The 14,980-nt window shown below is 39.1% G+C and overlaps 1 long non-coding RNA gene across 1 annotated transcript in view; it reads left to right on the forward strand.

Moving 5' to 3' along the window:
• Positions 1 to 14,980, forward strand: part of LOC111561005 — a 57,683-nt gene that overhangs the window by 6,665 nt on the left and 36,038 nt on the right. The window contains exon 2 of the long non-coding RNA XR_002743377.2: positions 4,996 to 5,203. This is a non-coding gene — a long non-coding RNA (uncharacterized LOC111561005). The remainder of the gene's footprint in view (positions 1 to 4,995; positions 5,204 to 14,980) is intronic.

Here is a 14,980-nt window from a genome sequence, read left to right on the forward strand (position 1 = left end):
CTTTGTAGTAGAGGCTAAGGTCTGGGATTGTGATGCCTCCTGCTTTGGTCTTCTTCAAAATTCCTTTGGCTATTCGGGGCCTTTTGTGGTTCCATATGAATTTTAGGATTGCTTGTTCTAGTTTCAAGAAGAATGCTGGTGCAATTTTGATTGGGATTGCATTGAATGTGTAGATAGCTTTGGGTAGTATTGACATTTTGACAATATTTATTCCTCCAATCCATGAGCAGGGAATGTCTTTCCATTTCTTTATATCTTCTTCAATTACCTTCATAAGCTTTCTATAGTTTTCAGCATACAGATCCTTTACATCTTTGGTGAGATTTATTCCTAGCTATTTTATGCTTCTTGGTGCAATTGTGAATGGGATCAGTTTCTTTATTTGTCTTTCTGTTGCTTCATTGTTAGTGTATAAGAATGCAACTGATTTCTGTACATTGATTTTGTATCCTGCAACTTTGCTGAATTCATGTATCAGTTCTAGCAGACTTTTGGTGGAGTCTATCGGATTTTCCATGTATAGTATCATGTCATCCTCCTCTGTGACCTCTCGTCTGCGCTTGGCTCCAGAGACTCCGTTCTGCTAATCCTCTGGCGGTTTTCTGGGTTATTTAGGCAGGTGTAGGTGGAATCTAAGTGATCAGCAGGACGCGTGGTGAGCCCAGAGTCCTCCTATGCCGCCATCTTCCTAGTAACCTCATTGTGGTTTTGATTTGTGTAACATCTGAAATAAATAGAACATAATACATACATACATACATACATACCCTTATAAATAAATAAATAAATAAATAAATAAATAAATAAATAAAGGTATGTTAATTACCCTTCAAATAGAAAATAAAAAAAAAATTTTAAAAATGTGGACATGAAGAGCCTTCCAGGAATAAGAAGCAGCCCCAATAAAGGTTCTAAGACAAGAGCACGTCTCTTATGCTCCAAGAATAGCAAGGAATCCTATGGCTGTAGAAGCAGGTGAAGGAGGAGATGGCAGGAGAACAGGAGCAGGGGAAGTCAGAGAGTGACTCGGGCCAGATGGTGTAGGGATTTTAGGTCAATATTAAGGGGTAGTCAGAATGCTACTTTTTATGAGTCTGAGATTGGGTCTCTTGAAGTATGGCTTGGATAGTGGCCTGGAGCTTCCCCCTCCTGCATGAAAATAAGCAAATAATTACATAATCCTTTTTATTAATTGTTTGGATATAATGCTAAAGTAACCAATTAAAACAATTTTACTCAAAAGTTTGATTTAGCAGGAGTTAGAAACTGAGATGGTAAGTACAAAATTGAGATGGTAAAAGAGAAAGATCTTCAAATAAGGATCCCCAAAATATTCAAATAATATTATTGTAAATGCAAGTCACATGGAAGTAAGTTTAGAAAACATTTACAATGCAAAATAAGTTTTTTTTTTAAGTATTTATTTTGAGGAGCTCGTGCATGAGCAAGTGGGGGAGGGGCAGAGAGGGAGAGAGAGAGAATCCCAAGCAGGTGCCCTATGCAGGGGCTGAACTCACAAACCATGAGATCATGACCTGAGCCAGAATCAAGAGTCAGATGCTTAACCAATTGAGCCACCGAGGCACCCTTTGATCATTTCCTACCCTTAAAAAATTTTTTTGAAGGTTTTATTTTTATTTTTGAGAGAGACAGAGACAGAGACAGAGACAGAGACAGAGACAGAGGATCTGAAGCAGACTCCACACTGACAGCAGAGAGCCAGATGCAGGTCTGGAACTCATGAACCATGAGATCATGACCTGACCTCAAATCTGATGCTTAACTGACTGAGCCACCAGGCAACCCTGATCATTCCCTATTCTTGAATAGGTTCCCAGTTATGCCATGTTGACTTCACATAAATCCACCTCGAAGGGCAGCATTGACAAAAAAAAGAAATGTATGTATTATGTATATACTAAGATATACAATAAATATATATTTCATATATGCATGAAAAATGTTTGTACACATTGGCACAAATGTATATAATTAAAACAATTGAGAATAAGTTGCAGGCATGATGCTTCTCTAAATATGTTAGTATTTCCTGAAAACAAAGAATTCTCTAACATAGAACTATGATCAAAGTTAGAAACTTCACACTGATTCAATACTATCATCTAATCTACAGACTTTATTGATCTTGTACTGACTTGCCACAATAATGTCCTTTCTAACAATAGAAAATTCAACATCATCAGTTGCATCCAGTTTGTCACATCTCATTAGTGTCCTTTAACCTGGAACAGTTCTTGAAAGTGTGTGTGTTTCTGAACCACTTGATACTAATAATTTTTAAGTGTATAAATAAGTTATTTCATAGAATTTACCCTAATGTCAATTTGTGTTATGATTAGATTCAGGTTATGTACATTTGGGAAGACCACCACAGAAATGATGCTGAATTCTCTTAGTGCATCATGTCAGGCACCAAATGCTATTGGTTAGTCCAAATTCTGGCAATGATAATGTTAATCAATTAGTTAAGGAGGTGTTTCATTGTATTTACCTTTTGCAATTAATATGTATCTTGAAGAAGACACTTTGAGATTCTGCAAATATCTCACTATTCCTTAAACATTCACCCACTAGTTTTACCATGTATATTCATGATTCTTGCCTGAATCAATAATTACTATGACAGCTGCCAAATGGTGATTTTCTAATTCTATCATTCCTTCTACATTTATTATTAGCTTTCTAGCGTAGGCAGAGATTTTTCTTATTTATTTCTTCATTTAATTGATTAATTTACATTGTTATAGACTCACACATTTTTTATTCAATATGTTATAATCCTACCTATCATTATTTTGATGTTCAGATTATCTCAGATTTAGCCAGTGGGCGCCTCTTCAAACTGACTACTGTATCTTTTTGAGAGCATTCTTACATTTTTGCACTACTTATATTTTTTTTCTACTTCCCTTGATCCAGTCTTGGAATCAGCCATTTCTCCAAGCAGGCCTGCTTTTCTTCAGTGGAGAATGGTGTTTATATTCCAAGAGTATTCATTACTACTGGGTTGTTAATGTTTCTAAAATATCTTAGCAGATGGAGCTGGGAAGTGTGTGTGTGTGTGTGTGTGTGTGTGTGTGTGTGTAGGTATAGATGTGTGTATGTTTATGTGTGCATATATGTATGTATATATAAATGAATGCATACACACATTCATAATACACATAACTACACATATCTATACCCACTTCTACATATATTTTTTAAGTTTATTTATTTATTTTGAGAGAGAGAAAGAGAGACAGAGAGCAGGGGAGGGTCAGAGATAGAAGGAGAGAGAGAATCCCAAGCAGGCTCTGCACTGTCAGCACAGAGCCCAATGTGGGGCTCGAACTCACAAACCATGAAGTCATGACCTGAGCCGAAACCAATAGTTGGATGCTTAACCAACTGAGCCACCCAGGTGCTCCCATTTCTATATCTATTTATGTCTTTCTATATATTAAAATCTCTGGAAAATGAATGAATGAGCCACAGAGAAAACAGGAGAAAATATTTGCAGTGCATATTTTTAAAGGGAATTTGTGTCTAAAATGTGTTAAGAACTTGATAATAAACACATAATGAATATATTATTTAAAACTATCCAGGCTATAAACATAGACATAAAATAAATGTGAATTAAGTAATATGAATAACATAAATATAACACATGTATATATTTATGTAATAAATAGAAATACAAAATACAATAATAAATATACAAATAGAATAAAACATAATAATAAAAATATCCCACAAATGGAAAAAGTTTGAACATGCCCTTGCAAAGAAAATAGGTAAGTAGAAAATAAGCACGTGAAAAGGTGTGCAACATCTTTAGTCTTCAAGGAAATGTAAATTAAAATCACAACAAAATATCACTCCCCTTAAAATGGCAGAACTTTTAAACAATGACAAGTATTGATGAGGATGTAGAGCAATTGGAACTTATAGGGCTATAAAAGGGTACATCTGCTGAAAAAAATTTTTATCCATAGTCCTTGTGCATGAAACATATATCGACCCTGTAACTTAATGTTTTCATTCTTTTTTTTTTATTTTTTTTTCAACGTTTATTTATTTTTGGGACAGAGAGAGACAGAGCATGAACGGGGGAGGGGCAGAGAGAGAGGGAGACACAGAATCAGAAACAGGCTCCAGGCTCTGAGCCATCAGCCCAGAGCCTGACGCGGGGCTCGAACTCACGGACCGCGAGATAGTGACCTGGCTGAAGTCGGACGCTCAACCGATTGCGCCACCCAGGCGCCCCATTAATGTTTTCATTCTTAAGTGCTTGCTCAAGAGAGATGAGACCCTATGTTCATAAAATGTCTCATGCAATAATGTTTCTGGTAGCTAAATTCATAATAGGGAAGATCTTGGAATCACTTAAAATGTTCACCTTGTGAATGGATAAGCAAACTGGTATATTGATACAATGGAGTGTTATTTGGCAACAGAAAGGAGAGAATTATTGATATGTGCATATCATGGACGAATCTCAAAAACATGCTGAGCAAAAGAAAACAGACATGAAAGAGCTCATCTTTTATGATTCCATTCCTATGGCGCTCGACAACAGTTACAGCTAACCTATAGTGATAGAGTTCAGAACAGCAGTTGCTTAGTGGTTAGGGTGGGAAGGGGAAAATTAACTGGAAAGGGGAAGAAGGGAACTTTTGGTTAATAGAAATCATCTATAGTCTAATTAGCTTGTGGGTCACATAAGTGACAGAGATACATCTGTCAAAACCATAGAACCATGCCTTTAAGATCCATGCATTTTCATGTATGTAGATGATACCTTGTGGCAGGCAGACTAATGCACCCCCTACCAAGATGTTCCTAATCCCCAAACCTGTGTATATGTTACCTTTGAAAGCATAGGACTTTGCTTATGTAATTGAGTTTAAGGGTCTTGAGATGGGAAGATTCTCCCGGATTAGCCAATGAGAATGGATAATCATAATGTAATCATAAACTTTCTTACAGGAGGGAGGTAGGAGGGCCAAAGTCAGAGAGAGAAGAGGAGATGCTATTTCTAAAAGAGGACCATGAACCAAAGGATGCAGATAGACTCTAGAAGCTAGAAACAGCAAAGAATGGATTATCCCTGGAGCCTCTGGAAGGAACACAGCCCTGCCAACTTCGTGATTTTGGCCTTGGAAGGTCCATTTTTGGACTTCTGACATTCAGAACTGTAAGATAATAAATTTGTGTAGTTTTAAGTCACTATGTTTGTGGAAATTTGTAATAAGCGGCAGTAGTAAAGAAACTAAGATATATAGGCATACCTCATTTTATTGCGTTTCACAAGTATTGCATTTTTTCATAAGGTGAAGGCTTGTGGCAACCAGCATGGATCAAGTTTATCGGCACCATTTTTCCAACAGCATTTGCTCACTTCCTATCTTTGTGTCACATTTTGGTAATTCTTGCAAAATTTTAAACTTTTTCATTGGGCACTCACAATGTGCCTATTATATTTGTTACAGTGATCTGTGGTCGGTGATTACATCTCACCGAAAGCTCAGGGATGGTTAGCATAAATTGAGGCATGTACATTATTTTTTACAACATATGCTGTTGCACACTTAATAGGCTATAGTATAAACATAATTTATATGCACTGGGAAACCAAAAAATTCATTTGACTCACTTTTTTGCAACATTTGCTTTATTGTAATATTGGCTTTATTGCAGTGTACCGGAACCAAAGCTACAGTATCTCTGAGGTATGTCTGTACTTCATTTTGAAAAAAAAAGGTATTAAAAAATAAACGTGGGGTGCCTCAGTCAGTTAAGTGTCCAACTCTTGATTTTGGCTCAGGTCAGGATCTCACGGTCGTGAGATTGAGCTGGGCATGGAGTCTGCTTGGGATTTTCTTTCTGCCCCTCCCTTTCTCGCATGTGATTTCTCTCAAAATAAAATAAATAAAATAAAAAATGCACTTAAATGAGCAGTCTCATGTGCTACCAAAAAATAAGTAAAAAAAAAAAAGCCATATTGTGGAACAGACCTGGACACTACTCTGAATTGTGCCATCTGCCAGTTCAGCAGTTCAGCTGTGGAAACTTTGGAAAGTTATGTAACATCTCTAAGGCTCAGTTTCTGAGTCTACAAAATCAGGATTATTAAACCTGGTTTACCACTCAGAACTGTCATGAGGAATAAAGGCAATAAAATAAGAAAGCATTCTAATAACAAAAGACCAAAAAGGTAAAGCCTTTTTTCAGTTAAAAAAAATTTTTTTAATGTTTATTTATTTTTGAGAGACAGAGACAGAGACAGAGAGAGAGAGACAGAGTGCAAGCAGGAGAGGGGCAGAGAGAGGGAGACACAGAATCCAAAGCAGGCTCCAGCCTCTGAGCTGTGTCAGCACAGAGCCTGATGAAGGGCTTGAACTCAAGTGCTGCGAGATCATGACCTGAGCCGAAGTCAGACACCTAACCAACTGAGCCACCCAGGCGCCCCTAGCAATTTTTTTAGCACTGATCAGCTGGCACCTAAGAAAGAGGTCAACCTGGGTATTCTGTTCTTCAATAGTCCTACTAAAGGTCAAACAACATTTTCAATTTCTTATTGATTCTCCAGAAAACTTTGAGAGGTTTGCTGGTGAGCCCAGGAGATAGGTGCCTCTGTTAAAGAGGACCAGGTTCCTTCATCAATTCCTCATTAATTAGCCAGATCCCCACCATGTCCCTTATCAGAGTTTCTCACTTGTCAGGCTTAAGGAATGAGTTCATTATATAATAATAATTAAATTTATTTTGAAGTTCTGGCAATTCACGTCACTTAATGTTTCTTGGAAGTTCTGCTTCCATTCTTTTCCACAGTCACCATCCTGGTTATAGCCCTCATAACTTCATGTCACACAAACTTGCTGATGAGATTTTCATCAGACTCATTTTCCTCAATCTCTCTGGCTCAAGAAGTCATAAGGGCTTCTTATAACCTTGGGCAACAAATTCAAACTCCCCTGCATGGCCGCCAAGCATCTTTTTCCCTCCTCTCCTCTACATCTGCAATCCTATTTTTTTCTTTCCCCCTTATACATGTGTATTAGTCAGCTCAGGCTGTCATGAGAAAATACCACAGACTGGGGGGCTTAGAGAAGAGAAATGTATTTCTCATAGTTTTGAAGACCGGGGGTCTGAGATCAGGGTGCTGGTGTGGTCAGGCTCCCGCGAGAGCTTTCTTGCCTCTTCCTGTGTCCTCACGTGGCTGTGAAAGAGACTGAGCGTGCTCTCAGGTTCTGGTGTCTCTTCTTACAAGGACAGTAACCCTAGCAGAAGGCTCCACCCTCATGATCCATCTGAACCTAATCTCCCAAAGGAGGCGATCACCATCTCTAAATACCATCCCATGGAGGGGGCGGGTAGGGTTTCCACATGTGAATTTGGGAGGAGGGACACAATTCAGTCTGTAGAAACATATTCTGTTTCAGATGTAGTTTTACCTGCTTATTTAATCCTACTTGTTCCTTTCTTTGGGTTGGGCTGCTTGCTTTTATTTTCTAATTCTCTTCCTTTTCAAAACCCAATTCTAAATTCTAAGAAGCACACTTTCAGTTTAATCTTTCTTTTGTTGGGCTTTCTCCCATTTCATAAAATACTCCTTTGTGCCATTTTAGTTTGTGTATACTTGATTTTAAGCATTTTGCTATATATTTTTATTCTGAAATTACAATTGGGTTGTAGTGAGGCAAGTGCCATATTTTGAAGAATAAATACTACTATAAAGAGCATCTCTCTATTATGAAAAGATTTTGACAGCCTAACTAATGGGTTACCTATCTTTAGCACTATGAGACTCCATTATAAGCAAGAGGAGAAAAAGGCGCAGTAACTGAGAGTTGATTGTGGCAAGATTTAGAATCATTGGATTTTCAAGCCTCTATCTCTCATACTACATATTTTAAAACTTCACATCTTAAGAAGTGACTTAAGATCGTATAGGTAGTTAATGGTGATGATAGAGACCCAGATGTCTTTCTTCCCATTCTATGGTTTATTTATTTATTATTTTTTAAGTTTATTTATTTTGAGAGAGAGAGAATCCTAAGCAGGCTCTGCACTGTCAGCACAGAGCCCAATGTGGGATTTGAACATACAAACCGTGAGATCCTGACCTGAGCCAAAACCAAGAGTTAGACGCTCAACTGACTGAGCCACCCTGGTTCCCCTATGGTTTATTTATTAAAATGTATTTTTCCACTGAAAGCCTAGTTGGTTCTATTCGTTTTCTGTTGGTGCTTAACAAATTATGACAAATGAAGCTGCTTAAAACAGACATTTATTATTCCCATAGCTTCCATGTTTCAGGAGTCTCAGCACAGTGGAAATGAATCCTCTGCTCAGGGTCTCACAAGGCTGCAACTAAGGTATTTGAGAGCTGGGGGTCCTCCTCCAAGCCCGTGTGAGTATTGGCAGAATTCATTTCCTTGAGGATGTAAAATTCATAGCAACAACAAACTCATTGCTTCTTCGAGGCCACGAGGAGAGTCTGTTGCTTCAAATCTCTGGCCTGTAAACCCTCTTTTAAAAGGCTTCCTAGGGCGCCTGGGTGGTTCAGTCAGTTAAGTGTCCAACTCTTGACTTCAGCTCAGGTCATGATCTCACAGTTTGTGAGATCTAGCCCCACGTCAGGCTCTGTGCTGACAGTGTGGAGCCTGCTTGGGATTCTCCCTCTTTCCCTCTCTCTCTGCTCGTCCCCCACTCATGCTCTCTCTCTCTCAATATATACATATATATACATACAAGCTAAGCTCTCCTTAGCTTATATATATATATATGTGTATATATATATATATATACACATATATATATATATATATTTTTTAAAGGCTTACCTGATTAGATCAGTTCCTCCCAGAATAATCTCCATTTTGATGAACTCAAAGTCAGTTGACTAGGGACCTGATATTTGTAAAAATATCCTCACTTCTGTTATATAATGTAATATATAACAGAATCATGGAAAGGACACCCATCATATTTGAAGCACTCACCCACACTGTAGGCCAGAGGGTTATACTGGGTATGTATATTGGGTTAATTTTTAAAAATTAGGACAAGTAACAACAGAGAAAAACAAAATCATTTCTGGTGTGGCTTTCTGAATAAAACACCATAATGTGTTTCTTTCTAGTCATTTGTTCTTGTTGCCCTTCCCTACTCCCCTTTGGGTTTTTTTCTCCCCATACTTTAAAAATAGAGTCATATACTATATATAACTAAATCTGATACTTCATTCATTTGGCATTATTTTGTAAGAATTTTTACATGTTGTTCTATATCATCCCCATAGACATATTTTTTTTTTAGTAAACATGTCTCTTTAGTGTGGAAGAAATGGAAAGTGTAGATAAGCAAAAAGGGAAAATAAATCAAATTGCAATATTCAGAATTCAGCCTGAGTGTCATACACTTTCAGATTTTTTATTTTGGTCTGAATATTTTGAGTATACTCATATAGATATATTTCAAGGTGGAGACAATTTTTGGACCTTACCTCTCGGCATTCAAATTTCCCTTTGGGGAAGATGTCACAGTATTAAAAAAAAAAACACTCTGATAATTCCTTGGGGCATAAGATGGGACTCTGAGTTTCAGGATATTGGATGATGTTAAGATGTCAGAGAAGGAGAAAGCTACACGGCAAGGTGGAGGAGCAGAATCTGGAGTTCCCAGGAAGTGTGGGAGGTGGGAGTGAAGAGCTGATAGAGGGAGAGAGGAGGGACAGAGAGGTGATGGTATACTGCTGCACACTGTGCAATTTTCCTTTACCCAGCTCAGTTTTCATTGCATCTGCTAGAAGTTTGAATTCTTGGTGTGAAGGATTTGTTGATGCAATGCAGGGTTTCTCAGCCTGGGGACCACTGACCTTTTGGGGCTGGATAATTCCTTGTTGTGCAGTCCCTGTGCACTGAAGAGTGTTTAGTAGCATCCCTGATCTCTACCAACTAGGTGCCGATGGCAGCCCGCCTTCCATTTGTGACAGCTAAAAGTATCTCTAGATGTTGCCAAATATCCCATGGGGGCAAACTCAGTTGAGAACCCCTGTTGTAATGGAAATGGTAGGAGTGGCTACGTTTTGTGTTGGGTGATTATGTTGGCTTTGTAATATGCCAACTTGTCTAGGCTGAACCGCATTCTCCAGTGGATTTTTCTGGTCAGGGTAGGTTTCTGGTCACCCTGTTGGTGTGAAGCAGCAACTGAACGTGCAACTGTTCTAATCTCCTTGAACCCTCCTTCAGCATCTCCCATTCCGGTGCATGAAATTTCACGGAGAAAGGCTGTGGCTTCTGTAGGATGCCCCTGTCATTGTGTTAGTTTGCCAGGGCTGCTATAACAAAAAGCCACAGACCAGGTGGCTAAGCAACAGGAATGTATTTTCCCACAGTTCTGAAGGTTATGAGTTTGAGACCAAGGTGTTGGCTGGGTTGGTTTCCTCTAAGCCTCTCCTTAGCTTGTAGATGGCATCTTCTTTCTGTGTCTTCACATCAGATTCCCTTGGTGTGTGTGTGTTTCAATTCTAATTTCCTCTTCTTATAGGGATACTGGCCACATTAGATCATGACCCACCCTAATGAGTAATTTTAACTTAATTAACTTATTAAAGACACTATCTCCAAATATAGTCACATGCTGAGGTACTGGGGTATATTAGGGATCTCTGGAAAAACAACCAATAAGACCCCCCCAAAAATATGTAAGCAAGATATAAATGTATATATAGGTACATTCTATACATACATATATGCTTATAGCTATATCCTATTTATACAATATTAATTATAATATAATTATATAATAAAAATATTGTTATTAATATTATATATATAATAATTTATATGTATAAAAGGAGATGTATTATAAGGAATTGGCTCATGTAATAATGGAAGCTGAGAAATTCCAGGATCTGCCTCCTGGAAGCTGGAGATCCAGGAAACACAAGAGTGTAATTATAGTCTGACACTAAAGGCCTGAGAACTAGGGGAACACATGGGGTAAATCTCAGTTCGAGGGCAGGAGGAGACTGATGTTCTAGCTCAAGCAGGCAGAAAATTCATCCCTTCTTCTACTTTTTGTTCTATTCAGGCCCTCAGCTGATTGGATGCTGCTCACTCACACTGGGGGTCGGGGGGAGGTCCATCTACTGTGCTGAGTCTACCCATTCAAACGCTAATCTCATCCAGAAGCAACCTGCAGACCCATCCATAAATCATGTTTAATCTGGGCACCCTGCATCCCCGTCACTTTAATACATAACATTAACCATCATGTGGGAGTGAGGATGTCAACATGTGAGTTGGGGGGTAACAATATTCAGCCCAGAGCAATTATCAAAGTCAGAGGCCACAAGAACTGACGTGGGCTTATTAGCCTGTCATCGTGGACCCTGGCTCATTTGTGTGGCTTCCCACATGTCCTCTCCGTACCTTACTTCACCTTTGCTTCTAGCCTGTCTGCCTTGTGGACTTCAAGTTCTAATATCAGACACAAAGGAGGAGTATTTAATCAACTCCCACAATTGTGTAAGATCAGATTTATGTAGCAAGTATGTATGATATATGTAAATACCCATATTTGGTATATGCTTCTTTGATTGAACCCTGACTGATACAGCAGGGCAGAGGCAGAACACCAGGCAGACAGAGACTTAGGGTGAGGAGGGCAAAGGGAGATGTGGATCCACCCTCCCCTGCTCAAGAAGGGGCTTGCAGGAAGCTTCACACTGCACTAGGGTAGACAGTTAGAGGGGGTCAAAGAAATCTGAAGTAAAGGTCATGGGTAGGGTGTACTACCTGTGATTTTGTTCACATGAATAAACACGGAAACAATTTTAATGGTGCTATGGTTTGCTATTGAGTGGCTGTTCTACATTTAGCTTTACCTTGTGGTTGAATTTTTTTTGTAAGTTTATTTATTTTGAGAAAGAGAGAACAAGGAGGGGAGGGGCAGAGAGAGAGAGAGAGAGAGAGAGAGAGAGAGAGAGAGAGAGAGAATCCCAAGCAGGCTGCCTACTGTCAGCCAGGTCAAATGAGGGGCTCAGTGCCACATCTCAGGAACTGTGAGATCATGACCTGAACTGAGATCAAGAGTTGGACACTTAACTGACTGAGCCACCCAGGAGCCTCTTGTGGTTGAATATTTAAGTTGTTTTCACCCTCCTCCCTTCTCATTATAAATAATACTTAGATAATCATTTTTTGTTCAGGTCTTATTTTGAATTAAGGATTGCATTTTTATAAGAGTGAAATTACTAAGTATGTCAATTTGTGTCTCTGAGAAGAAGATGTAGGTGGGAAGTGGGAGAATCTTGAGAAGGATAAATTAGGGAGGGAACAGGAGTGGTTGGGGGAACCCTCTGGCCATGGTGCAGAGCCAACACCTGTGAAGGGAGAGATGGAAGTTGCAGCTGATGGGGTGCCTAGGGCAAAAGCTGATGTGTCTTTGTTTAGGCAGAAGTGGCCTGACTCAAGTCCCCTGTGTGCTCAGCCTTTGGCTGGGATCAGGTTGGGAGAAGCATGGTATCCACCTGAATTCATGATGAATTAAGGTTACCCTTTGTAAGCAGGTCTTTTTGAAAAAGAGTTCAGCATTGTGCACTCTTACACTGGGCCATAGGATATGTATGTATGTATGTATGTATGTATGTATGTATTTATTTATTTATAATTTATATCCAAGTTACTTAGCATATAGTGCAACAATGATTTCAGGAGTACGTTCCTTAATGCCCCTTACCCATTTAGCCCACACCCCTCCCACAACCCCTCCAGTAACCCTCTATTTGTTCTCCATATTTAAGAGTCTCTTATGTTTTGTCCCCCTCCCACTTTTTATATTATTTTTGTTTCCCTTCCCTTATGTTCATCTGTTTTGTGTCTTAAAGTCCTCATATGAGTGAAGTCATGACATTTGTCTTTCTCTGACTGACCAATCTTGCTTAGCATAATACCCTCCAGTTCCATCCACATAGTTGCAAATGGCAAGATTTCATTCTTTTTGATTGCCGAGTAATACTCCATTTTATACATATACCACATCTTCTTTATCCATTCATCCATCAATGGGCATTTGGGCTCTTTCCATACTATCGCTATTGTTGGTAGTGCTGCTATAAACACTGGGGTGCATGTGTCCCTTTGAAACAGCACACCTGTATCCCTTGGGTAAATACCTAGTAGTGCAATTGCTAGGTTGTAAGGTAGTTGTATTTTTAATTTTTTTAGGAACCTCCATACTGTTTTCCAGAGTGGCTGCACCAGTTTGCATTCCCACCAGCAGTGCAAAAGAGATCCTTTTTCTCTGCATCCTCACCAACATCTGTTGTTGCCTGAGTTGTTAATGTTATCCATTCTGACAGGTATGAGGTGGTATCTCATTGTGGTTTTGATTTGTATTTCCCTGATGATGAGTGATGTGGAGCATTTTTTCATGGGTCAGTTGGCCATCTGGATGTCTTCCTTGGAGAAGTGTCTATTCATATCTTTTGCCCATTTCTTCACTGGATTACTTGTTTTTTGGGTGTTGAGTTTGATAAGTTCTTTATAGATTTTGGATCCTAACCCTTTGTCTGATATATCGTTTGCAAATATCTTCTCCCATTCTGTCGGTTGCCTTTTAGTTTTGCTGATTGTTTCCTTCACTGTGCAGAAGCTTTTTATTTTGATGAAGTCCCAATAGTTCATTTTTGCTTTTGTTTCCCTTGCCTCTGGAGATGTGTTGAGTAAGAAGTTGCTGCAGCCAAGATCAAAGAGATTTTTGCCTGCTTTCTCCTCAAGGATTTTGATGGCTTCCTGTCTTACAGTTAGGTGTTTCATCCATTTTGAGTTTATTTTTGTGTATGGTGTAAGAAAGTGGTCCAGGTTCATTTTTCTGCGTGTCACTGTCCAGTTTTCCCAGCACCACTTGCTGAAGAGACTGTCTTTATTCCATTGGATATTCTTTCCTGCTTTGTCAAAGATTAGTTGGCCATACGTATGTGGGTCCATTTCTGGGTTCTCTATTGTGTTCCATTGATCTGAGTGTCTGTTTTTGTGCCAGTACCATACTGTCTTGATGATTACAGCTTTGTAATACAGCTTGAAGTCCGGGATTGTGATGCCTCCTGCTTTGGTTTTCTTTTTTAAGATTGCTTTCGCTATTCGGGGTCTTTTGTGGTTCCATACACATTTTAGGATTGTTTGTTCTAGCTCTGTGAAGAATGCTGGTGTTATTTTGATAGGGATTGCATTGAATATGTAGATTGCTTTGGGTAGTATTGACATTTTAACACTATTTGTGGGGCGCCTGGGTGGCTCTGTCGGTTAAGCGTCCAACTTCAGTTCATGTCATAATCTCGCAGTTTGTGGGTTCAAGCCCCACGTCGGGCTTTGTGCTGACAGCTTGGAGCCTGGAGCCTGCTTCGGATTCTGTGTCTCCCTCTGTCTCTGCCCCTCCCCTGCTCATGGGAGCATGGAATATTTTTCCATTGTTTGTGTGTCTTCTTCAATTTCTTTCATAAGCTTTCCATAGTTTTCAGTGTATAGATTTTTCACCTCTTTGGTTAGATTTATTCCTAGGTATTTTATGGTTTTTGGTGCAATTGTAAATGGTATCTATTCTTTGATTTCTCTTTCTATTGCTTCATTGTTGGTGTATACGAATGCAAACAATTTCTGTGCATTGATTTTATATCCTGCAACTTTGCTGACTTCATGAATCAGTTCTAGCAGTTTTTTGGTGGAATCTTTTGGGTTTTCCATATAGAATATCATGTCATCTGAAAAGAGCGAAAGTTTGACCTCCTCCTGGCCGATTTGGATGCCTTTTATTTTTGTGTTGTCTGATTGCAGAGGCTAAGACTTACAATACTATGTTGAGTAACAGTGGTGAAAGTGGACATCCCAGTCTTATTCCTGACCTTAGGTGGAAAGCTCTCAGTTTTTCCCCACGGAGGATGATATTAGCATTGGGTCTTTCATAT

Source organism: Felis catus, chromosome B3, assembly GCF_018350175.1.
Source record: "Felis catus isolate Fca126 chromosome B3, F.catus_Fca126_mat1.0, whole genome shotgun sequence".
Classification (NCBI taxonomy): Eukaryota; Metazoa; Chordata; class Mammalia; order Carnivora; family Felidae; genus Felis; species Felis catus.